Source organism: Zalophus californianus, chromosome 1 (genome assembly GCF_009762305.2).
Source record: "Zalophus californianus isolate mZalCal1 chromosome 1, mZalCal1.pri.v2, whole genome shotgun sequence".
Lineage (NCBI taxonomy): Eukaryota > Metazoa > Chordata > Mammalia > Carnivora > Otariidae > Zalophus > Zalophus californianus.
The window spans coordinates 2,202,543-2,214,736 of NC_045595.1; the positions used below are offsets into that span (position 1 = coordinate 2,202,543).

Below are 12,194 nucleotides of genomic sequence, written 5' to 3' on the forward strand. Positions count from 1 at the left end.
CGGGGCAGCAGGGGAGCGATGCACACGCGACTGGAGCGCGCCCTCCCCCGACCTGATTGGACGGCTCCCGGGCCCTCCGCCCTGATTGGACAACGTTCCGGGCTCCTGCTCCTGATTGGCTAGGGTCCTGGGCACCGCCCCCGGAGCCGGAGCTTGCGGTTAACCACGGACTGGGCTTTCGCGCCTCGGCACCGCCCCCGTAGCCCCTGATTGGACAATCCTCCCAGACCCTGCCCCCTGTGTCCTGAGTGACAAGCCGTTCGGACACACGTGGCCTACTGGCCCGGGCTCGGAGCAGAACCCTCTCCTAGCACCCGGACCTCCCGGCGCCTGCGTCTTCCTCTTGGACCGTGAAGTCTTGACTCAGTTTATCCGCGGAGCTCCCCTTGCTGGGACCTTGGACAGGAGGGGACAGAGGAAGGAGCCGGTGAACCCTCGGGTCAAGGGTTGGCCTGGGGGCAAGGTCAGGGCTTAGGTGGACCTTTTGTTTAAGAACAATGATCCTCAGCAATGACGTCAGTGCATGCTGGTACGGGTCGGTGAGTTTTGACCTGTCACCTTTCAGAGCGAGAGGCTCCGACCTCTTTCCCCGTCCCCACCTCTGGGGCTTGAGGTCAGCAAACCGCCCCCTCCCCACCCCAGGGAAGTGGGACTCCAGCTCTCCAGCCTGGCACAGGACCTCACTCAGCAGAGCCACAGTGTGAAAGGTTAGAATTCTCAGATGTGCATTTTCCTCTTTACAGTCAAGACCACAAGACTATAAAGCAACTAAAAGCATTTATTTGGGGGTCTTAGGCATTGCAATCTGGGAGACACAGAGTCAAAATCCAAAGTGTTCTCCAAATGGCTAGCAAGGAGTGCAGGCTTATAAAGGCGAAAAAATACAAGGTTACATAAGTTGTTTTGAAGGAATTACGATTGGTGCTGGCAGAGTTTGAACTATCTCATACCTGATTGGCTATTCGACTAACAGGCATTACATTATCTCTATTTCAGTCCCCAGTAGGAAGATGTGTTCCAGGAGCTGATCCAATGGCGATCGACAAAAGTCAAAAGTTCATGGTGTTCTGAACATTGAAACAGGAGATGTGCATAAGACCTGCTTGCTTCCTCAGTGTCCTTTCGACTTTTTTTTTGAGTGACTTTTTTTTTTTAAGATTTTATTTATTCGACAGAGAGGCACAGCGAGAGAGGGAACACAAGCAGGGGGAGTGGGAGAGGGAGAAGCAGGCTTCCCGCTGAGCAGGGACCCTGATGTGGGGCTCCATCCCAGGACCCTGGGACCATGACCTGAGCCACTTAACGACTGAGCCACCCAGGTGCCCCTTGAGTGACTCTTTTAGGGATGCCTTCCTCATTTTAAATCTTCTTCACATCCTACAAGGAAATGTGTATCTCTAGGGAATTTTGCAATATAAAAGGTTGTGATATCTTGAAAGCAATTGAATTCCTAATTTAACTGATTTAAAAGCCATAAAAGCTGAAATACATTTATGTTGGACCCAAAACTCTCAATACACCAGAAGCAGCATTTAATATGATCGCTCATTTTGAAAATATCTCCCAGTTTTGGATAGACAAGTACAAACTCCAGTATCATGGACCATTTTACCTACAAACATAATTATAAAAATTCATTTTCTCTATTTTGCAAAGAGGTGGTATTCACTTTCATAAAAATGAGTGTTCTGGGGCGTTAAAAACAAAATCCATCTCCATGAATTTGAATATGTAATTAGCTTTATTTAATGATTCATGAATCAGGCGACATCCAATCTTAGCAGATGGAAAGGAGCTCCAAGGAGCTATAAAATAGAAGGCTTTTATAGGCAGAAGGGGACAGGAAATCTAGCAACAGCTGGATTGTTTCAGGCAAGATCACCTTCCTTTGGGGGGAAGGGGGTCTACCCAGCAGGTTATGTGACTGGGCAATCACAGTGACAGGGAGAGGCCAAAACTGCATAAATTAGGTGTTAAGTCTCAGTGTGCTGATGTGGGACTTGGCACCAGTGACTCCATTTGGGGCCTGTTGTTTCTTTTCTAACAAGGGGAACATATCGGAGAATGATTTCTTTTATAGAAAAGTGACTTCCAATTAAAAATAAATCACATTTGAATTATAAACTATTTAAACATGTTTTCTTTGTGTTAATAATGACTGTCACATGTAAAAAAAAATCAGCTTGAGATTTAGAAATCTAAGACTTGCTGGGGGCATGTCCTTCAGCAATTGGGTTTCTTGTACATCTGGTCAGTGTTTATATAAAAAGTAACAAGTTGACCGACCCGTTTTGTTTTCTTTGTTATAAAAAAAAGTAACACTGTGTACACATTGCAATACACTTTGCTTTTTTGGTTCAATTAAAAATAAATCCTACAGCTTCTCATTTCAATTGGTGACTTTGGTGATTTTCCTAAAGGGGTGTAAACTGCTAGAAATTTATGAACCAGTTCTCTCTATATATGCTGGGCTTATTTCCAAACTCTGGCTACTCAAATATTGCTCTCTGTTGGGGAAATATAATTGAAAACAAAACCTCCTGCCAACCCAGAAAACCGCTCAAAAAGCTGAGAGAGGAAGAAAACAGTTTATTTCCGAATCAGACGAAACTAGAATGTGACCTGCAACCCAGGCAGTCCTCTAAGAGATGGCAAAGACAGAAAGAAATTTCTCCCACGTCCACAGCCAAGCAGGGGCGAGTCATGACATACATGGTCTCAAGCTGAGCCATCACCAGTCTTCCTGGGAGAAAAACCAACAGCCTTGGTCATACAATCGTGCCTCCTCCAGCCACCTGGGAACTGGGTGACCCTCTGCACTCAGCTCAGGTCATGATCCCAGGGTCCTGGGATTGAGTCCCACATCAGGCTCCTGGCTCAGCAGGGGCCTGCTTCTCCCTCTGCTGCTCCCCCCCCCCCCCCCGCGCCCCGGCTTGTGCTCAGTCTCTCTGACAAATAAATAAATAAAAGAGGGGCGCCTGGGTGGCTCAGTTGACTAAGAGTCTGCTTTCGGCTCAGGTCATGATCTCAGGATCCTGGGATCGAGTCCCATGTCGGGCTCCTGGCTCAGCGGGGAGTCTGCTTCTCCCTCTGCCTCTGCCCCTCCCCCCACTTGTGCTCTTTGGCTCTCTCTATCTTTCTGTCAAATAAATAAATAAATAAAATCTTTAAAAAAAAAACTCTAAAAATAATCTACATAGACAACACTTCATTATCACCATTAACAAAACCATCATTTCTTTGTATCTAGTCCAAATCTATATTTACTTTCATTATCCCCAAAATGTTCTTTATAGATGGTTGTCTTGACCAGATCCAACACAAGCCACATGTTGCATGGCTTCTTATTTTGTAAAAATTGTACACTAAAATTTATTTTGGGGGTGTGCAGTTCTATAAATCTTAGCATTCGTATAGTGTTATGGGAATAAATTGTGTCTATGTGGAAGTCTTGACCTCCAGGACCTCAGAAGGTGACAGTACTTGGAGACGGGGTCTCTAAAGAGGTAATTAAGGTACAACAAGGTCATGGGGTGGGCCCTACGCCCATCTGACTGGTGTCCTTATAAGAAGAGATTAGAGAAGCACCTGGGTGGCTCAGTTGGTTAAGCGTCTGCCTTCGGCTCTGGTCATGATCCCAGGGTCCTGGGATCGAGCCCCACACCTGGGGAGTCTGCTTCTCCCTTTCCCCACCCCCCGCTCATGCTCTTTTTCGCTCTCTCGCTCTCTCGCTCTCAAATAAATAAAATCTTTTTAAAAAAAGAAGAAATTAGACACACACAGAGGCACGTCCAGGTGAGGACATGGGGAGAAGACAGCCGTCCACACACCAATGAGAGTGGTCTTGAAGGAACGACTTTGCCAACACCTCGAACTCAGACTTCCAGGCTTTACAACTGTGAGGACCTCAATTTGTTGTTTCAGCCACCTAGCCCGTGGGGTTTTGTTACAGCGGCCCAAGCAGAAGAGTACAGATGGTAATCGAGACTGTGTTTAAAAAAACAAAACGGGGCATCTGGCTGGCTCTGGCGGCAGAGCCCACAACTCTTTTTTCTTTTTTTAAGATTTTATTTATTTATTCATGAGAGACAGACAGAGAGAGAGAGAGAGAAGCAGAGGGAGAAGCAGGCTCCCCGCTGAGCAGGGAGCCCGATGCGGGACCCGATCCCAGGACCCCGGGATCATGACCTGAGCTGAAGGCAGACACTCAACGACTGAGCCACCCAGGCGCCCAGAGCCTGTGACTCTTAATCTCGGGGTCGTGAGTTCAGGCCCAACGTTGGGCACAGACCGTATGCAAAAATTAAAAAAAAAAAATCGGTCTTGGCTGTTTTTGAGTGGGTTTTATTCTTGTTCAGGTGTGATGAAGCCAGCAGTTCAGCCAGTGATGGGCACTGAAAAGTCGGCTTGTCTGTCTGTCTGTCTGTCTGAGGCACAGCTGACACACAACGTGGTATTACTGCCAGGTGTGGGACCTACGGTTCAGCAAGTGAACGCCCTGAGAAACTATCACCGCCCCAGTCTGCTCGCCATCCATCACCACACAGACTTACGTCTGTCACTCGCGGCTCTGGACCACCCATGGCCACTCAGGGAAGCACCAGCAGCCGTTGGGAGGACAGGGAGAAAGGGGGAAATGTGGGCAAGTGTTTATTGTGGTCCCATCGGGAAGAAAGAGGCAAAGCAGGGATGCAGGCTGAGGACGGGCTAGCGTGAATAGGTGCAGCTAGTCTGGGGGGTAGGGGCTACCCGTACTTGCAGTGGTCCTCGGGCCTGGGGTGTCAGAGCAGGGGGACAGTGGCCCGAGAGTGAAAGCCCCATAGAGGAGGGGGTGGGGGGCAGGCTCTGAATTGGCTGGTTTGCATATACAAGGTGTGCTATGAGCAAGCTGTTTCCCCGCGTCCGGAACCCCTGAGGGGCCCCCGATGTGGAAGCATCAGAATACAGAAAATCAAAGTCATACATTGGTGAGGATGGGGAGAAATCGGAATGGTTGCCCAGGGTTGGTGGGTGGAAGGGTGCAGCGTCTGTGGAAATGTCCGGTGGTTCCTCAAGCGGTCAGACATAAAATGACCCTGTGACCCAGCGATTCCCGGGGTAGGTATACACTACACCCCAGGAGCTGGAAACGGGGTTCCAGTAGATGCTTGTACATCAGTGTCCATGGCAGTGCGATTCCCAAGCAGAAGATGAATGAGGGGTCGCGCGCAACACGGCCACCACCCTCGGGATCGGCACTCAGCCGCGAACAGGAGCCCAGGCCCCAACGCTGCTCCCACCTGTAGAGGCCCCCAGCCCAAAGCCCCCTCCCCGATGGTCGGTCACAGCTCCTACTTCTCCCCCCACCCCCGCAGCCTCGGAATCATTCCGACGAGCCGAGCTCATCCTCCCCGGGAACCAGGGTGGCCCCCGCGTCATGACGAAGCCTGCCTCCTGCAGCCCCTGGGGTCACTCTGTCCCCGAGTGCGTCCCCCGCGTGGCCCGAGGGGCCTGTGGTGTCCTGCTCCCCCAGGCTGAGTCCACGTGACCAGTAAACGGCTTCGGGTCTCGTCGGCCCCGTGTTGGGTGCCGTGTGTTGGCTGTCCCCCTGACCTTGGGGTGGGGGTCCCTCGCGCACCAATGGGCCAGAGGGAAGCGATGAGCACAGATGGTATCTCACGATGCCTGTGTATTCCTCTGGACCAGCCGACTCTGTGCACAACAACGGATGAGACCACGATGGGTCATCCTCGTGCCCTCAGCACAGGGAGAGTGGGGTCAATGCAGGACGGGGCATTACAAGTGGAAAACAGGGCCACCTGGTGGCTCAGTCCCCTGAGCACGTTTGTCCCAAGGGGTGTGTGGTGACCCCAGCTCTCGAGAGATCCGCGCTCCTTCCAGGGGCTCCCTGGCCCACACGTGCCCCTGCTGCACCTGCTGACAAGGGGGTAATGGTGGCTCCGGGGTCCCCATCTGGCTGTTCGTAGGGCGCCGCGGGCCTGAACCCCACCTGTGCTCTGGGGCAAAGCTTCCCAGTGTGGGTTGCGCTGGATGGTTTGCCGGGAGGATCCATCACACTCACGACTATCCCAGGGCTTGGCTTTTGCATCACGGTTTACTCCTGATTTCTCTTCCAGAGACTCATTCAGTCCAAGGAATGTTGTGGAAATGTTTACTTACGGGAATGTTCCAGAAAAAGATGTCAGAGTTAGGTTTACGGTGGAGCTGGCAAAGGCCGGCATGCGGGCCAAATCCCACCCACTGCCTACTTTGGTCGAAGCCGCGCTGGAACACAGCCCGGCCCTTCCTCAGGGACTGGTTGTGGCTGATCTCCGGGTGCGTGGCAGAGCCAAGTAGCTGCCCCAGAAAACGCGCCGCAGCAAGCCAGACAGAGTTACCAGCAGGCGTCTGACAGGAAAAGTTTCTGCTCATTTCCTCCCGATTCATACTTTTCACAGACTTTCTCCTGAGATACAATATGTCTGGAACAAAAGCCATGTCTCTCGCATTTCACTCCTGCTCCTTTGCTTCGTCCCTACCTTCTGGCACTGACTTCTCCAACAGCAGAGGATAGGACCTGCCCCATTGTGAATCTTACCATTTGCATGCCACGGAACATCTTCTCTCCAAAAACACGCTGTTTAGAAGTTGGCTTCTTGGCTTTTTTTTTTTTTTCTCTAAGCAAACTCTCTGCACCCAATGTAGGGCTCAAACTTATGACCCTGAGATTAAGACTCTCATGCTCTACTGACTGATCCGGCCAGGCGCCCCTGGCTCCTTGATTTTAAGTTGTTTCCTCCACTCTAAAATAAAATGGACAAAAAAATATATATATTTAAGGTCTTAGAAAAAAGATACAACACTTAACAATAAAAAGACCAAAACAGGGGCGCCTGGATGGCTCAGGTGGTTGGGTGTCCAACTCTTGGTTTCCGCTCAGGTCATGATCTCAGGGTCCTGGGATCCAGACCCGCGTCGGGCTCCCTGCTCAGCGGGGCGTCTGCTTGAGATTCTCTCTCTCTGCCCCTCCCTCAGCTCATGTGCTCGCTCTCTCACTCTCAAATAAATAAATCTTCAAAAAAATTTTAAAATAAAAAGACCCAAACAAATGAAAAGTGGGCAACAGATTTTAATAGATATTCCTCCTAAGAAGACATACAAATCGCTAATAAGCAGATGAAAAGATGCTCAACGTCACTATTCATTACGGAAATGCACAATTATAACAACACACTACTTTACATCCCCCGGGATGGGTATTATCAAAAAGACTGATGATAACAAGCGCTGACCAGGACACCGAGACGTTGGAGCGCTCTGTACGCGGCTGCTGTGAACGTATAAATGGTGCAACCCTTTGGGAAACATTCTTTCTGCATAGAAAGTCAGACATGGAGTTACGACATGATCCAGCAAGTCCACTCCCAGATATATAACCACTAGAATTCCAAGCCAGGACCCAGGAGAAATGAAAACGTGTCCGCCTGAAAACGTTCATGCCTGTTCACGGCGGCACATTCACAACAGCCCAAAAGTCGAAACAACCCAAATGGCCATCAGCTAATGCATAAACAAGCGTGTCCATCCATACACTGGAACGTTATTCAGCCATTAAAAGGGAGTGAAAATTAATAAAAGCAAGCCTTTTTAAAATGGAGGCCAGCAGGGGGAGCCCTCGTCCCTACCCTGGTCCTCAACGCAGACCAAGGAGGAAGCCCAGCACCCTGCTGGGATCTCACTGCCCCAGCAACAGCCCAGCCAATGAGAGATGGTCACAGCCCAGCCAATGAGAGACAGTCACAGCCCAGCCAATGAGAGATGGCCACAGCTCAGCCAATGAGAGACACTCACAGCCCAGCCAATGAGAGATGGCCACAGCTCAGCCAATGAGAGACACTCACAGCCCAGCCAATGAGAGACAGTCACAACTCAGCCAATAAGAAGCCATGACATGTTGAATCCCGTTTGCTCCAATGGACATTTTCTTTGGAACAGCCCCGCCCATGTCCCCTTCTCTATAAAAGAGCGGTCCTCCCGTCCTTCTCCAGACTTGCCTGTGGTTTGGTTGTGGCTTATGTGTCCCATATCACAATTCTCTGCTATTCCCAGATGAACCCATTTTTCCTGGAAAAATAACTGGCGGGGTTTCTTGTAAGATTTTATTTATTTATGTTGAGAGAGAGAAAAAGCACAGCAGGGGGTAGGGGCAGAGGGTGAGGTCAGGAGCAGACTCCCCAGCGAGCAGGGAGCCCACATGGGGCTCCATCCCAGCACCCTGGGATCACCACCCCAGCAGAAGGCAGATGCTGAACTGTCTGAGCCACCCAGGCGCCCCCACTGACCGTTTATTTTTAAGGTCAACATTCCTTGGTGATCATGCATGGACCCAGAGAAGACCGCACCTCTCCCAGCTGCTGAGCAAACAGGTGCGGGTCCCACAGAGCCCACTGCGCTCACTGCTTTCTCCCCCACCCTGAGCTGGAGGGTAAGTTTTGTCCTGGGATCAGAGCCCCGCTCCCTGTCTGCGCTCTGCAGGGTCTATGCGGACCTGGGTTAGGGGCTTCTCCTCTCTGACACTACTCATTTGGCTTTTGTTCCCCTCCTTTTCAGAACTGGACTGTTCCTCTCGGATCTGTGCCCTTTGGAAATGCGCTGGCCTTTGGTCTGACTCCTGCTGAAACGGTGTTCTTCGGGACATTTTCCTTTTTCTTCTAGAGAAAACCCTCTAAGAAATGGGATCTCAGTCACCAAAATGCTTTTTGGGCAACACCTCCTTCTTTTAGTTGTAAAAACCAGGCCCCCTGCTCATGTGCATGTCTAATTAAGTGGACTGAACCAAAAGAGACATAGAACTTCAGTGGTCCTTCCGGGGACCTTTCCATCTCCCCCAACTTGTTTTACTCAAAATTAAGTGAGAAAGTTGTGGTTGCAAAACAACAAACAACCAACAACAAAAACTGAATGGATGCCCACTTTAACTGGTACCTGAGGCTTCCAAAGGTTTTCAGGATTCTAGCTTTGGCTCTTTGCAAAATACTCCTTCTAAAATAACTGTGGAGGGGGCGCCTGGGTGGTTCAGTCGGTTAAGCGGCTGCCTTCAGCTTGGGTCATGATCCCAGGGTCTTGGGATCGAGCTCCACGTCCAACTCCCTGCTTGGTGGAGAGCCTGCTTCTCCCTCTCCCTCTGCCTGCCGCTCTGCCTACTTGTGCTCTCTCTCTCTGTCAAATAGATTTAAAAAAAATCTTTAAAATAAAATAATAAAATAACCGTGGAGGCTCCTGAGTGGCTCACTTAACCATCTGCCTTCGGCTCAGGTCATGCTCCCAGGGTCCTGGGATCGAGCCCCACATCAGGCTCCCTGCTCAATGGGGAGTCTACTTCTCCCTCTCCCTCTGCCTTTCTCCCCAGCTTGTGCTCTCTCCCTAATAGATAAATAAAATCTTTAAAAAAGAAAATAAAGTAGGGCGCCTGGGTGGCTCAGTTGGTTAAGCGACTGCCTTCGGCTCAGGTCATGATCCTGGAGTCCCGGGATCGAGTCCCGCATCGGGCTCCCTGCTCGGCGGGGAGTCTGCTTCTCCCTCTGACCCTCTTCCCTCTCGTGCTCTCTCTATCTCATTCTCTCTCTCTCAAATAAATAAATAAAATCTTTAAAATAAAATAAAATAAAATAAAATAAAATAAAATAAAATAAAATAAAAAAGTAACTGTGGCCAAAGATAAATAAAAACTGTGGCCCACAAACCATCGGAAGGTGTTTGGTACCTCCAGCCCGTCCGCACCTCCTGTGTGCCCCGCCCTCACCATAACCCTTTCCCTGAATGTCCCTTTTCCTCTGAATCTTGCCCCAATCCTTCCTCTCCTGAACCTGTTAAAATGGGTCCCTTTACAGTTAAGTCTTCTCAGGATCCCCTCAAACCCCATGTTTCTTATGTCCCCTGGACTGAGGCCAAATTTTGGGCCATAAAGCGTTTCCTGAAGTGACTGAGGATCCCCATAGGTTTTGTGAAGAATTTAACATAATTATTCAAACCTACAAACCTGGTTTCTCACATTTAGATCAACTAGTCCACATGCTTCTTGGCGAGGGTCAAGCCACACACGGGACGAAGCCGGCCCCATTGCAGCTCCCTGAAAGGGACTTAAAGAAGCAAACTCCTAACCTTTGGCAAATGTTAGAACACTTGCTGGAAATCTCCAAGAAATGAAAGTACCTTCTCCTAAGCCAGCTGAATGCAACAGACCTCAGGCTTGCACAGAACCTGCTCTGAGATCATGACAATCAACTCCAGTTTGTCCTCCAAAGGACTTTCGGTCCTCCTATAGACACCGATCCAGCCGGGTAGCATCTAAATCTATGTTTACTAAGGGCCTAAACTGGTATCTTCTCCTTTAGTTAAAAGGACCTTCAGCTGACAAAACAAGATAGACTTCAATATTGGAAAAGACTGATGGCTTTTTTTTTTTTTTTTTAAAGATTTTATTTATTTATTTGAGAGAGAGAGAATGAGAGACAGCATGAGGGGGAGGAGAGTCAGAGGGAGAAGCAGACTCCCCGCTGAGCAGGGAGCCTGATGCGGGACTCGATCCCGGGACTCCAGGATCATGACCTGAGCCGAAGGCAGTCGCTTAACGAACTGAGCCACCCAGGCGCCCAAGACTGATGGCTTCTATTCAAAACAACCGTGCTTTGGGAGAGCAATCTTCACGGCGCCCCCCTAGGGGAGGAAGACATCAGCAGGACCCCAGCCACCTGAGGAGGTCGTCCCCTAAAAAGACACTCCCAGGTTCTCTCCAACCTCGCTGGAAGGGCCCTTGTCAAGATCTGGCCAGCTGCCCAGCTCTGGGCCTGGGAAGGAGGCGCCTCCATCTTTGGGGAAAAGGAAGGTCCTTTTGAGGAAGGAGGGATTGATTCTCCACTCACCTGTGACCAACTCCGGAGAAACCAGCAACCCTCCATCTTCTGCGTTCCCCTCGTGGGGATGCACAAGGTGCCGGGCGGGTGGGGATGGAGGGGCCACGCAGCCCCCAACCTCCCCTAGTCCTCATGGCCACCCCACTCGGGGCCTGCGCGGCCCATGGAGGGGCTGCAACATCCCCATTTTGCAGATTAGCTCAGAGGGATTTGGCTGCTGACTAGGCCAGGGTGGCCAATGAACTCAGGAATGGGGTTCCGGGATTGCCCCCCCCAAAACTCCCTCCCCATCTCAGACACCAGCGGGCGGGGCACCAGGGCCTTTGTCCAGCCAGCCTTGGGCATGACCATGAAGCATCCCCCACCGTGTGATGGGACGGTGCCCACACGCCCACACCACCAAGACCAGGGACCCTCCAGGGGCACCAATCCGGGACATCGGCAGCCAGATCGCTGCTGGGCTGAACAGTGGCAATGCCGGAATGCCCCCCATCATCCCATGGCCCCTCTGGGAAGTGTACTTTCTGGAGTCCCGTCTGAACCGTTAACCCTGATCTACGGTGTCAATCAGACACCAACCTCAGACCCTTCCCCATCTCAGGGAAGGAGGCTTAATGTGAAAGCCACTTGACCTTGAGAATGGAGCAGAGCCTTGTTAATGAGGCACCACCTCTGAGCAACGATGCGGTCATGGGGGTGACAACCGGGCACGGGTGAGTTCATTAAATTTTCGTAATGAGCCAGTGCAATTAGTCGGCTCAGGCCACTAAAACAGAATACCACGGACAGAGCACCCTGAACAGCAGACACTTGCCGTCCTGGATCTGGAGGCCAGGAGTCCGAGCCCAAGGGGTGGGCAGGGCTGGCTTTGTGGACGGCCCCTCCTGCGCCTCCGTGCACCTCTGCCCTGGGAGCCAGGGTGTCCCCTAACCTCTTTTTCTTCTAAGGACACCGGTCAGATTGGATGGGAGCCCACACTAACCTCATTTTACCATAATCACTCTTTAAAGACCCTTTCTCCAAATAAGGCCACACTCCGAGGTCCTGGGGGTCAGGGCTTCCACGCAGGAATTGTGCGGGACACAATTCAGCTCGTAAGCCATGCAAATGGGAGACTCTGATTTTGACTCAGGAATGAGAGGCGCTGGTCGGATGAGAAGCCGGCTAGCCAGACGGGAGGCAAAAATCCAGGTCTGTCCAGACACAGGGCGCGGCTTTGCCTCCTGTGGCAGCTCCAGGTGCTCCTGGGGTGGGTGACTGGCACACAGACTTTCCCCATCTGAGAAGTGGGTCCTGTCTCAG

General features: G+C 51.0%; 1 long non-coding RNA gene across 1 annotated transcript; it reads left to right on the forward strand.

Annotated features, from left to right (window-relative positions):
• The first annotated feature begins 8,038 nt into the window (after window positions 1–8,038).
• LOC113918923 lies at window positions 8,039–9,090 on the forward strand. The gene is made up of 3 exons (XR_003518728.1): window positions 8,039–8,130; window positions 8,336–8,464; window positions 8,590–9,090. It is a non-coding gene; the product is annotated as an uncharacterized LOC113918923 (long non-coding RNA).
• Window positions 9,091–12,194: the final 3,104 nt, after the last annotated feature.